Consider the following 14,400-nt stretch of genomic DNA (forward strand, 5'->3'; position numbering starts at 1 on the left):
ATAAAGTCAGAGAATGGCCTTGGGCAGAGAGAGATGAGGAAAACTGAGCCCTTCTGCATGGGAACTCTTTGCAGGCTCTCTTGGGGGTGAGCCAGAATTTAGTGGAAACCTGAGAGCATCACTCTAGCCACCAACTCTGCCAATTAGGCAGGCTTCTTGCAAGGAAAACACTCTTTGCTTTGTTGAGTGCCCCATTGTGCTTTTTTCCCCTTTAGTGTATGTAAATCTTCCTAGTCTTTTGCAGTAAATGGGCATCTATGGCTTTTAATATCCTTCAGTTTGGTTCAGTCACTCAGTTGTGTCCGATTCCTTGCAACCCAATGTACTGTAGCACTCCAGGCCTCCCTATCCATTGCCAACTCCTGGATTTTACTCAAGCTATGTCCATTGAGTTGGTGATGCCATCCAACTATCTTATCCTCTGACGTCCCCTTTTCCTCCTGCCTTCAATCTTTCCCAGCATCAGGCTCTTTTCCAACGAGCCAGTTCTTCGCATCAGGTGGCCAAAGTATTGGAGTTTCACCTTTACCATTAGTCCTTCCCATGAACACCCAGGACTGATCTCCTTCAGAATGGACTGGTTGGATCCCTTGCAGTCCAAGGGACACTCAAGAGTCTTCTCCAACACCACAGTTCAAAAGCATCAATTCTTCGGCACTCAGCTTTCTTCACTGTCCAACTCTCATATCCATACCTGACCACTGGAAAAACAATAGCCTTGACTAGACAGACATTTGTTGGCAAAGTAATATCTCTGCTTTTGAATATGCTGTCTAGGTTGGTCATAGCTTTTCTTCCAAGGAGCAAGTGCCTTTTACTTTCATGGCTGCAGTCACCATCTACAGTCATTTTGGAACCCAGAAAAATAAAGTCTGACACTGTTTCCACTGTTTCCCCATCTATTTACCATGAAGTGATGGGACCAGATGCCATGATCTTAGTTTTCTGAATGTTGAGTTTTAAGCCAACGTTTTCACTCGCCTCTTTTACTTTTATCAAGAGGCTCTTTAGTTCTTCTTCACTTTCTGCCATAAGGGTAGTGTCATCTGCATATCTGAGGTTGTTGATATTTCTCCCGGCAATCTTGATTCCAGTTTGTGCTTAATCCAGCCCAGTGTTTCTTATGATGTACTTTGCATATAAGTTAAATAAGTAGGGTGACAATATACAGCCTTGACGTACTCCTTTTCCTATTTGGAACCAGTTCCATGTTGGAACCAGTTCTGTTGTTCCATGTCCAGTTCTAACTGTTGCTTCCTGACCTGCATATAGGTTTCTCAAGAGGCTGGTCAGGTGGTCTGGTATTCCCATCTCTTTAAGAATTTTCCACAGTTTGTTATGGTCCACACAGTCAAAGACTCTGGCATAGTCAATAAAGCAGAAATAGATATTTTTCTGGAACTCTTTTGCTTTTTTGATGATCCAGCGGATGTTGGCAATCTGATCTCTGGTTCCTCTGCCTTTTCTAAATCCAGCTTGAACATCTGGAAGTTCAGGGTTCATGTACTGTTGAAGCCTGGCTTGGAGAATTTTGAGCATTACTTTGCTAGCTTGTGAGATGAGTGCAATTGTGCAGTAGTTTGAGCATTCTTTGGCATTGCTTTTCTTTGGGATTGGAATGAAAACTGACCTTTTCCAGTCCCGTGGCCACTGCTGAGTTTTCCAAATTTGCTGGCATATTGAGTGCAGCACTTTAACAGCATCATCTTTAGGATTTGAAATAGCTCAACTGTAAATAGCGTTTAATATCCTTAAAATTATCAAATAGTATTTAATATCACATAATGTTTGATCTAGCTATTAATATCAAATAACATTTAATATCCTTAAATGCTTAAAGTAATAATTCTAGAATTTATCATTTATTGAATGTCTCACCTATGTCAAATCCATTGACTTATTAAATTCAGTTCTTATTTTATGACATATACAAAAATTAACTCAAATTAGGATCTAGACTATATAGGATCTATATAGGATCTATAAAAGCTAAAAATTTAAAACTTCTAGAAGAAATGGAGGACAATCCCATGACTTTGGGATACACAAGTGTTTCTTAGATATGACCCCAAAGCATTACTTTTAAAAGGAAAAAAAAGGATTAAATGTATGTGATCAAATTTAAAACTACTCCTCTAGAAAAGATGTCATTAAGAAAATGCTTGCTGCTACTACTGCTGCTGCTAAGTCACTTCAGTCGTGTCTGACTCTCTGCGACCCCATAGACAGCAGCCCACCAGGCTCCCCGTCCCTGGGATTCTCCAGGCAAGAACACTGGAGTGGGTCGCCATTTCCTTCTCCAATGCATGAAAGTGAAAAGTGAAAGTGAAGTCACTCAGTCGTGTCCGACTCTTAGTGACGCCATGGACTGCAGCCCACCAGGGTCCTCTGTCCATGGGATTTTCCAGGCAAGAGTACTGGAGTGGGGTGCCATTGCCTTCTCCAAAGAAAATGCTTAGGCTAAGTTTATTCCTAGGTATTTTATTCTTTTTGAAGTTATTTTAAACAAGACTGTTTTTTTGCTTTTCCTTTCTTACTGTTCATTATTAGCGTATAGAGGAACAACAGATTTATGTGTATAAGCTTGTATCTTTCAGGCTTACTTAATTCATTTCTTAGTTTTAATAGCTTTTTGATGGAGATTTTAGAGTTTTCTGTATATAGTATCATGTCATTTGCAAATAGTGACAGTTTTACTCCTTCCTTTCCAATTTGGATGCCTTTAATTTCTTTTTCTTGTCTGAATGCTATTGCTAGGACTTTCAATACTATGTTAAACCAAAGAGATGAAAGGTCTATACTCTGTTATACACTGTAAAACATTGACAAAAGATGTTGAAGATAATACAAAGAAATGGAAAGATATCCCATGTTCATGAATTTAGAGAGTATTGTTAAAATGTCCATACTACCCAAAGCAATTTACTGGTTTAATGCAATCAAAATACCCATGACATCCTTCACAGAACTAGAACAAATAATTCTAAAATTTCTATGGAACCACAAAAGACTGTAAACAGCTAAAGTGATCTTGATGGGAAAAAAACAATGCTGAAGATATTATGCTTCCTGGTTTCAGCTTATATTATAGAGCTACAGTAATCTAAACAGCATGGTACTGAGACAAAAACAGACACAGAGATCATTGGAACACAATAGAGAGCTCAGAAATAGACCCATATACCTATAATTAATTGATCTGTGAATAGAAGGCAAAAATATGCAATGAGGAAGATAGTCTCTTCAGTAAATGGTGCCAGGAAAACTGAACAGTTACATGTAAATTAATGAAATTAGAACATTTTCTTACACCATAAAAAAAGAAAAAAACTCAAAATGAATTAAAGGCCTAAATGTAAGGCTAAAAACCATCATTTCCAAAAAAAAACACCGACAGTACTTTGTTTGCCATAAGTCTTAGCAATATTTTTTTGGAGTTTGTCACTTCAGGCAAAGGAAATTATTTGCAGTAAATATGACTGATGAATTTTTTTCTAAAATATACAAATAGGTATTACAATTAAATAGGAAGAAGACAGACAAATCAATACAAAAACAAGCAAGACGTGAATAGACACTTCATTATAGTACTTGTAAGAATGGGCAACGTTATGAACTGAATGTTTGTAGTCTCTCCAAACTTTGTACTTTGAAGTCCTAATGCCCAATGTGATGGCTGTTGGAAATGAAACACTTGGGTGGTAATATGGTTAGTGAGGTCGTGAGGGTAAGACTCTGGTCTGCTGAGGTTAGTGCCTTTATCAGAAGACATGTTGGGGAACATCCTGTCTCTCTCCCTCTCCCAGCCCTGGTCCTCTCCACTGTAAGAACACCATGAGAAGATGGCTGTTTGCAAGCCAAGAGGAGAGTCCTCACCAGAACCCAACCAGACTGGCACCTTTATCTCAGACTTCCAGCCTCCGGAATGGTGAGAAATTAAGTATTTGTTGTTTAAGTCACCCAATCCATGATTTTGTTATGACAACTTGAGCTGACTAATAAGCCACTTAACCCACGAAAAGATGTTCAGCATTATTAGTCATGAAGCAAATGTGAATTAAAAACATGATTTATGACTACATACCCACCAGAATGATAAATTTTAAAGTATTGACAATCCCAACTGTTGTCAAGACTATGGAGAAACTGGATATCTCATACATTGTTGGTGTGAGTATATATTTGACAACCACTTAGGAAAACAGCTTAACCATTTCTTATCAAGTTAAATATCTATTCTACAAACTTGAAATTTGTCTACTGGATATTTCTACAAGAAAAATAAAAATTTATGTCCACAAAAGCCTTTTACATGCTTATGGCAAATTTATTTGTAATAGTCAAATGCTGGAGACAAGCCAGAAGAATGGATAAATAAATTGTGGTATCTTTGAACAATGGAATATGTTAACCTTTGAACAATGGAATACAACTCAGCAAAAAAATAAAATAAAATTCTGATATATGCACAACATGGATAAATACTGAGTAAAGTGTGCTGGACAGAAAATAACATATCCTATAAATTTCATTTAATTGAATTTTTTGAGTTATAGACATCAGATCAGTATTTGTTTGGGTCAGGAGTAGACTGCCTACACAGGAGCATGAGGGAATTTTCCAGGTGATGGACATATTTTAGAGCTTGATTGGGGTGGATTGTTACACAGATGTATTACATTTATCAAAATTCAAATTTACTCTAGACTTAAGATATGTGCAATTTATTTAGTTTATATAAATTGCCCTTCAGTAAGGTTGATAAAACAAAAACAAAGTCTGTATTATGGGTATTTGTTGTATTATTCTTTGTATTTTTCTATGTTTTTTAAGAAGAATAAGTTTTCTACCAAAAGGTGACCGAATGGAAAATTCTGAGGCTACCGCCACGTTTTTTGTTTGTTGCTGTTCAGTCGCCCAGTTGTGTCTGACTCTTTGTGGCCCATGGACTGCAGGACGCTGGTCCTCCGTGTCCCTCACCATTTCCTGTGGTTTGCCCAGGTTCATTTTTACTGCACTGGCCATGCCACCCAGCCATCTCATCCTCTGACACCTTCTCCCCCTGCCGTCAGTCTTTCCCAGCATCAGGGACTTTTCCAATGAGCCGTCTGTTCATATCAGATGACCAGAATACTGGAGCTTCAGAATAACATTTCTTATTACTTATATTCTATCTCCATTCCTGTTGCTTTAGGAAATTATCGTGTTTAAGGGAAGCTAATACACAACTAATTCCTTTTATAGGACATTTGTTTCTTAATTTAGACATCTTTGAGCACATTAGTCTTGTTTTTTTAAATTGTAGTGTCATTGCTTCACAATATTGTGCCATTTTTCGCTGCACAACAATGTGAATCAGCTATATACATATGTATACATATACACATACACACATATACATATACACATACACATACATATATACACATACACATACACATACACATACATATACATATACACCCCTCCCTTTTGAACATCCGTCCTGCCACCACCCCCAACCCCTCCTCTCAATTATCACAGAGCACTGAGCTGAGCTCCCTGTGATGTATAACAGCTTCCCAGTAGCTATCTATTTTATGATTGGTAGTGTATATATTGGAGAAGGAAATGGCAACCCACTCTAGTATTCTTGCCTGGAGAATTCCAGGGATGGAGGAGCCTGTTGGGTGCTGTCTATGGGGTCTCACAGAGTTGGACACGACTGATGCGACTTAGCAGTAGCAGTAGCAGCAGTGTATATATACAGAGAAGGCAACGGCACCCCACTCCAGTACTCTTGCCTGGAAAATCCCATGGACGGAGGAGCCTGGGAGGCTGCAGTCCATGGGGTCGCTTAGAGTCGGACACGACTGAGCGACTTCACTTTACTTTTCACTTTCATGCATTGGAAAAGGAAATGGCAACCCATTCCAGTATTCTTGCCTGGAGAATCCCAGGGATGGGGGAGCCTGGTGGGCTGCCGTCTATGGGGTCGCACAGAGTTGGACATGACTGAAGTGACTTAGTAGCAGCAGTGTGTGTATATATATATATATACACACACACATACAATCCTACTCTCCCAATTCATCCCACCCTCTCCTACCCCCAAATTCATTCTTGTACAATTTTGTACCCAGGACAAAATTCATTCTTCATAAAGAATTCTTGACATTTTTTAAAATCATTCATTGCCTTTGAATTTGGATACATCATAGCCTTCTTTATTGTTTGGTTATATGGAGGTTTTTGACTTGCAGACTTCATGGATTTATATAGTTGCAGATTGTCTCAGAAGTTTTTCTGAGATGCATTTAAAAACACAGGATAGTTGTATGTGTGCACTTTGGGATAATTGCTCTCCTTCCCTTGATGAAGATATTTGAAATATTTAATTAGGTCCTGGCATGAATTCTTATTAATACCATACTCAAGGGGAAACATGGCTGGGATTGACAGTTTCTTATCCAGCTCAAATTACAGGACTCAGGTTTTCTTCCATCAAAGATAGAACATGGGAATCTCTTCCCTTTGCATTCATCAATGTTGGATTCCCAGATAATTCATTTTGTGTTTTGGTGCAAAGTTCTCAACCCCCAGTGAGAAGGTCTTATCTGGATCAAATTTGTAATGAAAGTTAGAATGAGAAAGTCATCTCAATCATTTTAGAGTAGGTGGTAGTAACAATTGTTTCTCCTTCTGCATGAGAACCTTACCTGTCCTATTCACTGTGGTATCCCTAGCACCCAGAAGCATGTTTAATAAATGTGAATTTTACCAGTAAGGAAATAGATGCTCAGAAAGATTTAAGAGAGTTGCTTAAATTTACACAGTTAGGCTTACCAGGTGGCAGAGTGGTAAAGAATCTGCCTGCCAACGCAGGAGACACAGGAGACATGAGTTCGATCTCTGGGTCAGGAAGATTCCCTGGAGTAAGAAATGGCAACCCACTCCAGTGTTCTTGCCTAGAAAATTCCATGGACAGAGGAGCCTGGCAGGCTCCAGTCAATGAGGTTTCAAAGAGTCTGATATGACTGAGCACACATACAGTGATCCAGAAATTCCACTTCTGTGTATATACCCAAGAGAATTAGAAACAGTCTCAAAGAGATGTATGTACACCCATGCTAATAGCACCATTATTCACAAAAGCCAAAGCTGTCTATTATAATAGCAGTGCAAGTGTCCATCAGGGGGAGAATGGATAAACAAAATATGCTATAGACAGGCAAAGCAATAGTATTCAGCCTTAAAAAGGAAGTAACTTTTGACATAGGCTCCAACATCAATAAATATCCTGCTGAGTAAAATAAGGCAATCAAAAAAGAGTAGATATTGTATGAGCCCACTTATATGCGATACCTAGAGTAGTCAAATTCAGACAAAGGGAAATTAGAACAGAATGGTGGTTGTCAGGGGCTGGAGATGGGGAGGAAGGAATGGGGAGCTGCAGTTTAATGGGTGTAGAGTTCTAGTTTTGTAAGATGATAAGAATTCTGGGGATGGATGGTGGTGATGTTTGTACAACACAATGAAACTGTAATTAATACTACTGAACAGACTCACAGAAAACAAACTTACAGTTACCAGAGGGGAAATGGGAGGGAGGGATAAATTCAGAATTTAGGTTAACATATACACACTACTGTATATAAAATAGATAACCAACAAGGACCTACTGTGTAGCACAAAAAACTATATTTAATAGCTTGTAATAAGCCGTAATGGCAAGTGATTAAAAAAAAACACGTATACATGTACATATAACTGGGTCACTCTGTCGTATACATGAAGCTAACATAATATTGTAAATCAGCTCTACATTAATAATAAAATACTGAATTGTACACTTAAAATGGTTATGGTAAATTTTGTTATATTATATATTTTACCACAAATGAAAATTCACACAGCTAGAACAAGACACTTGATAGACCATAAACCCAGGTTTCATTGATTCCAAATTCACCATGGTTTTCTTTATAGTCATCCACCATTTTGGATGCCATTCAGCAAGTTTTGCCCTAGCTGATTTGATATGAAGAAAAGCATGAATTTGATGGTTTAATACCATGACTTCAAAGCTGTGGGGATAGCTCTGCCATTTATCCAAAGGAACTCTCCTACTTTGCTTGATATCACCTGACATTTCACCATTTTAGTGATACTCAGCCTCAGTCTCAGGCTGGACTCTCCAAGGGAGTTTCATTGGAATTCATTGGAGATTCACTGGCGTCTCTAGGGGAGATTTAAAAAGTTTTGATGCCTGGCTTCTGCCTCCCATGTATTCTGATATTATCAGATGAGGGTGTGGCCTGGGCATCAGAACTCTAAAAGCTCCAGGTCCCAATGCAGTAAAGGTTGAGAAGGACTGCTGTTACCAGATGTGATGTCTTGCTTCCTCATAGGACCGAGTTTCTCTGTACCACGGGATTCTGAATGTTTCTCAGATGCTGAGTACTTGAGCCAGAATGTAGGCTTGAGCATCTTATCCTCAGCTCTGGAGGAAACTGTATCAGATTCTTTCCTGAACTTGGAGAGGGAGGAATCCCTAAATGAGCATGGCATGGTTCCTCACTCACAGAATTATTTGAGGAATGGGTGAGATAATTCTTCCAAAACACAGTACTCAGCAAAGCTTGAAAATGCCACCAGTTTTATTATAGTGTGACATATATTGTTCTGAGTTTCTGAAGGTCAAGAGTAGGAGGGAGAGAGGAAGAGATAATGTTGAAGAGAGGGATGAGTGTGTGTGTGTGTGTGTGTGTGTGTGTGTGTGTGAAAATGGAGAAAATAGAGCAAGAGAGAATGGTCAAACTACCAAAAAAAGATGGGAACTGGGGACAACTTTTTGACTTCCTAAGCATAACACTTAAAATCACTACAGATGGTAACTGCAGCCATGAAATTAAAAGATACTTGCTCCTTGGAAGAAAAGCTATGACAAACCTAGACAGCATATAAAAAAGCAGAGACATTACTTTGCCAACAAAGGTCTGTCTAATTGAAGCTATGGTTTTCCCAGTAGTCGTGATGAATGTGAGAGTTGGACTGTAAAGAAAGCTGAGTGCTGGAGAAGTGATGATTTTGAACTGTGGTGCTGGAGAGGACTCTTGAGAGTCCCTTGGACTGCAAGGAGATCCAACCAGTCCATCCTAAAGGAAATCAGTCCTGAATATTCATTGGAAGGACTAATGCTGAGTCTGAAGCTCCAATACTTTGGCCACCTGATATGAAGAACTGACTCATTGGAAAAGAGCTGGGATACTGGGAAAGCTTGAAGGCGGGAGGAGAAGGGGATGACAGAGGATGAGATGGTTGGATAGCATCACCAACTCGATGGACATGAGTTTGAGCAAGCTCTGGGAGTTGGTGATGGACAGGGAGGCCTGGCATGCTGCAGTCCATGGGTCACAAAGAGTCAGACATGACTGAGCGACTGAACTGAACTAAAGCTTAACACCAGATGGAAATAGACTGAAGATCAGAGATTTCAAGCATCCTCAGAAGGGAGAGGGCTCTGCCACCCAGGGATGATGAGAACCTTGGCAGAAGAAATGGAGAGAAGAAAAAAGAACAAGCCTTGGAATTAACCAGGAGGAAAGAGACTTCAGAGAAAAGACTCTGAAGCCAGTACTTTCAGTATTTATTTATTTATGCTCCTACATGAAAAGTTAAACTTGGAGGAATAGCATGTTTGAGTGTATATGCTTAATCATTTCTGTAAAGGAGAAAACTTCTCTTTGATCTGCACATAGAAGTTACAGGAATGGAGGCTGCCTTGTAATGAATCTCAGTTCACCACTACATCTGCACTCTTGATGTACTGACCACAAGGATTCGAGCTCTACCCTGGAGAGCTCACAAGTCTGTTTGCCATATTCCCCCCATGGCCAAAGTCATCCCTCCTGCCATGGAGCAGAAACACTGCCTTGACCCCAGCTGCGGGGAGCTCAGCGGAGGGAGGCACCTGCCCAAGGGGATGAGCTCAGATTCTCTGATAATGGTGCAGCTGGAGGCCTGGCAGGCGACCATGAAGGTCGCCCAGGATGGCTTTCGTCCTGAGAAGGGTGTGTTGTCCATGGACCTCGGGTGGGTGCTGGGAATGTTCATAGCTCATTCCCCATTGTGTGCATTCCACTTGCTGACTAATTCTTTTGAGACTGAGTCAGAGGGAAGGGTTTTTGGCTGTTGCTTTCTCTGCACAAAATGTGGGCCTCCGCTCTCACTGGCTGGAAGAGTTAGACCATTCTCGATCCTCTGGCAAGTTTACAAATCTGTGCGGTAAGACTGGCGACCCCTTGGCCCAGGTTCCACTTCCTCAAAGCACCTCTGTGCCTTTGCTAGAAGGTGTCGGAGAATACTATGTGTTGAAATCTTGAGAGATTTCTTCATTCTATTCTCTCTGATCAGCATTCCACCCCACATAGGGGTAAGGAAGGTAGTTTGGGTCCCACCTAATACTCATTTTGTAGCCCCCTCCCCCTCCAACTTGGTGATTCCCTCTGGGGTAAGTTTAGAGAAAAGAAAATCTCCAAGGAGTTCCCACAAGCTGAAGCCAGGGCCCCCTCCTTGGTGCCATTGGGTTGGCTAGCCTACATATTTTGAAGTTTTTTTTTTTTTTTTTTTTAATATGACAGTTCAGACTTGAAAACCAGTACAGTTGGAAATATAAACTAGATGAAAACAAGCTATAATGAAAGTGAAAAAGAAAAACATATCAGTTTACTGCCTATTGAAAATCAGGACCAGATGAGACTGGGGCTCTGGGCATTGAATGCACTGGAGGAGGTCACTGCATGGCGAAAACCGAGCCCCGCCCCCGCATTGGCTTCCTCTCAGTAACACTGCGCTTATTTGTTTGTGCCCTCATTTGTGGAGGGAATAATGAACCAGCTTGTTTGAAGTTCTTTCTGCCTTTCTATATCAGATGTGTTTCATTTTATTTCATTTCACTTTGAGAAAGGGATAGGAAAAGGGCATCAGTGGCCAACATGAGAATCCAATTTGTGTCCTGAAAAGCACTGAGGGCCAGAAAAGGGAAGGAGAGGCGTCAGCAGGCAGGTAGGATGCTCAGTGAAAGGGGAAGAGAAGCACAGGCTTTGAACCTTATGCAGTTCAGTCATGTTGAGAACAGCAAGATGGAGTATGAATCTAGAACAGTGAGTACAGTACCACTCCAAGAGCACTTCAACACCAGCCTCCCCCAGACACTTTCAGGGATACCATTTGAAGCCATCCACCAGAACTTATGTGTTGGAATATCTGTGATTCTTGTGCTCAGAGGTTGCACACTAGCTATCCAAAGCCCACTTTTAATCAACAGATCTGTTTTGTTCAAGCTACAGTGTTGGCCTGCAACGTATTCTTAATATTTAAATTTGATGCCAAAATTTACACATCTGGATGTAAAAAAAATCTAGACTTCTGACTTGTCATGACAAGACCAAAAATGTCTGGCATCACTGGGATCACACTCTTGTGTGGCTAGAGGTTCTGGTCATTAGATCCAACTTTTGGGTGTGTGTGTGTTGTGAATGGGGGTGGTGGGCTTACCAGCAAGCAGTTCTCTGACACCAGTGGAGTGTCTTACAGTTTAACTCAATTCTGACACGATCTACTTGGAGATGGCATCATATCCCATAGGTGAAGGGCTCAGTCCTACAAGACTGCTTCTCCCCACTCCACTTCAGATGCCAATCACAATGGTTTTGACCAACCTGTTATAGATTGAGATTTCGGTGACCCCCTCCTCAAGTGTGATTAATTTGCTAGAGCAGCTGATAGAAGTCAAAAGAAACATTTTACTTCCTGGATCATCAGTTGGTGATGAAAGGATATAACCCAGGAAGAGCCGGATGGGAGAGATGCACAGGGCAAGGTGTGGGGAAAAGGGCAGGGAGCTTCCATGCTCCCTCCAGGTGTGACATGCTCCCCAGTCTCCAAGTTCACCAGCCAGAAGCACTGCCTGTGGGGTTTTTATGGAGGCTTCATAGTGCATGCTCAGTAATGTACCAGCTCTTTGTGACCCCTGGACTGTAGCCTGCCAGGCTTCTCTGTCCAAGGGATTTCCCAGGCAAGAATACTGGAGTGGGTTGCCATTTCCTCCTCCAGGGGATGTTCCTGACCCAGGGGTTGAACCCAGGTCTGCTGCATTGGCAGGTGGATTCTTTACCAATGCACCCCTTGGCAAGCCTAGAGGCTTGATTACCTAGTCATGATTGACCATCACTGGTCATTGGCAATTGATTGAACCTCCAGCCCCTCTCCCCTTCCCTTTCTTGAGGCCAGGGGTGTGCAGTGGCTGGGTGAAGGAGACTGAAAGTTCAAATCCTCTTATCACATGGTTGGCAACCAGCCCCATCCTTAGGTGCTTTCCAAGTCACCTCATTAACATAACGGGACACCTTTATTGCTCTCATCACTTAGTCAATTCCAAGGTTTTAGGAGCTCTGAGCCAACAATAGAAACACAGATCTAGTATCTATTTCTTATATAAATCATACTATCACCAGGGCACAGTCTGCTGGAGCAGAGTTGAGCCTCCCTCTTGGGTTTGTTTGATGTGCTCCACTTTCTTCTCAGACTTGAGGTCAAATGCTTGCTGAAGTTTAGCCTTGCTTTAAGGTCTTTGGTGAGCAGTTCAGGAATGGAGATCTAGCTTCTCAGCTAACAGAACTTGAGGAGAAATCTGCTGAAGAACTTCTAGGAAAAGTGTTTTTTTTTCTTTCAGGGAATTTTTCTTCTTACTTTTCAATGTTGTCCCGTGTGAATGTCATGTCTATGTCCATTTTGCTTCTATTCTGTGAATGCAACCACCACCAAGATGGTTGAGTGGAAACATGAAGAGAACCTGGACCTGTGGGGCTTAATGAAGTGTTCAGTCCACCCACCTGGATCCTGCCCCATGTCTGTGCTTCCTGTTCCGGTCATGGTGCAGTTCCTTGTTGTTTAAGCCATTTTGTTACTTGCAACCAAAAACATCCTAGTCAATTCAGTGGAAAAGCAGTTTGTCAAAAGAGAAAGCTGTGTTCTTCTTGCAAGAGCCATCTCTGTTGCCTTCTCATGTCTGCCTGTTCAGGCCTTGCTTGGGATGTGGGCATAATGAGCTGGGATGACTTCCCTGGTTGGAGTATGGTTCCGGTATGATCCTTGTATGTGGAAATGCCTCCTGTTCCACATGAAAGGATGTAGTGTGTGTGCTTATGACAGTAGGTTATGTTGTTATATTGATGATCTTGACAAGTACTTTGACCTCCCTGAATCTCACTGTCCTTCTCTATGAAGTGAAGTGAAGTGAAGTCGCTCAGTTGTGTCCGACTCTTTGCGACCCCATGGATTGTAGCCTACCAGGCTCCTCTGTCCATGGGATTTTCCAGGCAAGAGAACTGGAGTGGGTTGCCATTTCCTTCTCCAGGGGATCTTTGAGACCCAGGGATCGAACCTGGGTTTCCCACATTGTAGGCAGATGCTTTGCCGTCTGAGCCAGCAGGGAAGTCCTTTCTATGAACTGCTATCCAACTTTAGAAGTCACAGTATGGATTAAATAAGGAGATTATAACTACAGTTTTTGATTGCTGAAAACTTTTAAGCCTTTCCACTTCCTCTTTCCCTTGTGCTCCACAACTTGAACCCTGGTAAAAGAAAAAAAGCCTGGTGCTCTCTCTGGAGGTGGTGGAAGATTCAAGCCCCAGGAGGCCCTGTCTAATCTTGGGAATCCTTACCCTGCCTTACCCTCAACACAACGAAAACACAGAGTCAGTTTCAGATCAGCTGGAAGTGGGGGGAGGAGGGCTGCCCTGTTCTCCCTGCAAAGCTTCATTACATAGATAGAAAATAAATCTTTGTACTCTCTCTCAGTGTATGTGTAGCATCATCATTCTTGACATCTGAACCAGATTTTGGGTGGGGATCCATCCTGTTGCTATGGAGTGGCCAAAAAGTATGTGTCAGCAGGGCAGCTGCCATGTCTGAGTGCTCAGGCAATGTTAACTCTGAAAACCAATGCAACATGGCATTATGATTATGATTATTAACTTTTAAGGATATTTTCAAACACACCCAAATGTAGAGAAAACAGTCCAGTGAATTACTACTGTTATTACCATCACTTAGCAATAACACCTAGTCTGTCTGCCTTTCTCATTTCTTCTATCATCACTTCTTTTGAAAAAGTTCTTTAGCAAAACCTAGCAAATTCACTGTAAGCGCTGCAGTAGATGTCTCTAATACATAAGGACTTACCTTTCCTTTTTAACATTAGCAGAAAATCGCTATTCCCTGCTGGCTCAGATGGTAAAGAATCTTCCTGCAGTGCAGGAAATCAGGTTCAATAACTGGGTCAGGAAGATCCCCTTGAGAAGGGCATGGCAACTCACTCCAGTATTCTTGCCTGGAGAATTACATGGACAGAGGAAC

This window comes from Bubalus kerabau, chromosome 13 (assembly GCF_029407905.1).
Source record: "Bubalus kerabau isolate K-KA32 ecotype Philippines breed swamp buffalo chromosome 13, PCC_UOA_SB_1v2, whole genome shotgun sequence".
In the NCBI taxonomy this organism is placed as follows: domain Eukaryota; kingdom Metazoa; phylum Chordata; class Mammalia; order Artiodactyla; family Bovidae; genus Bubalus; species Bubalus kerabau.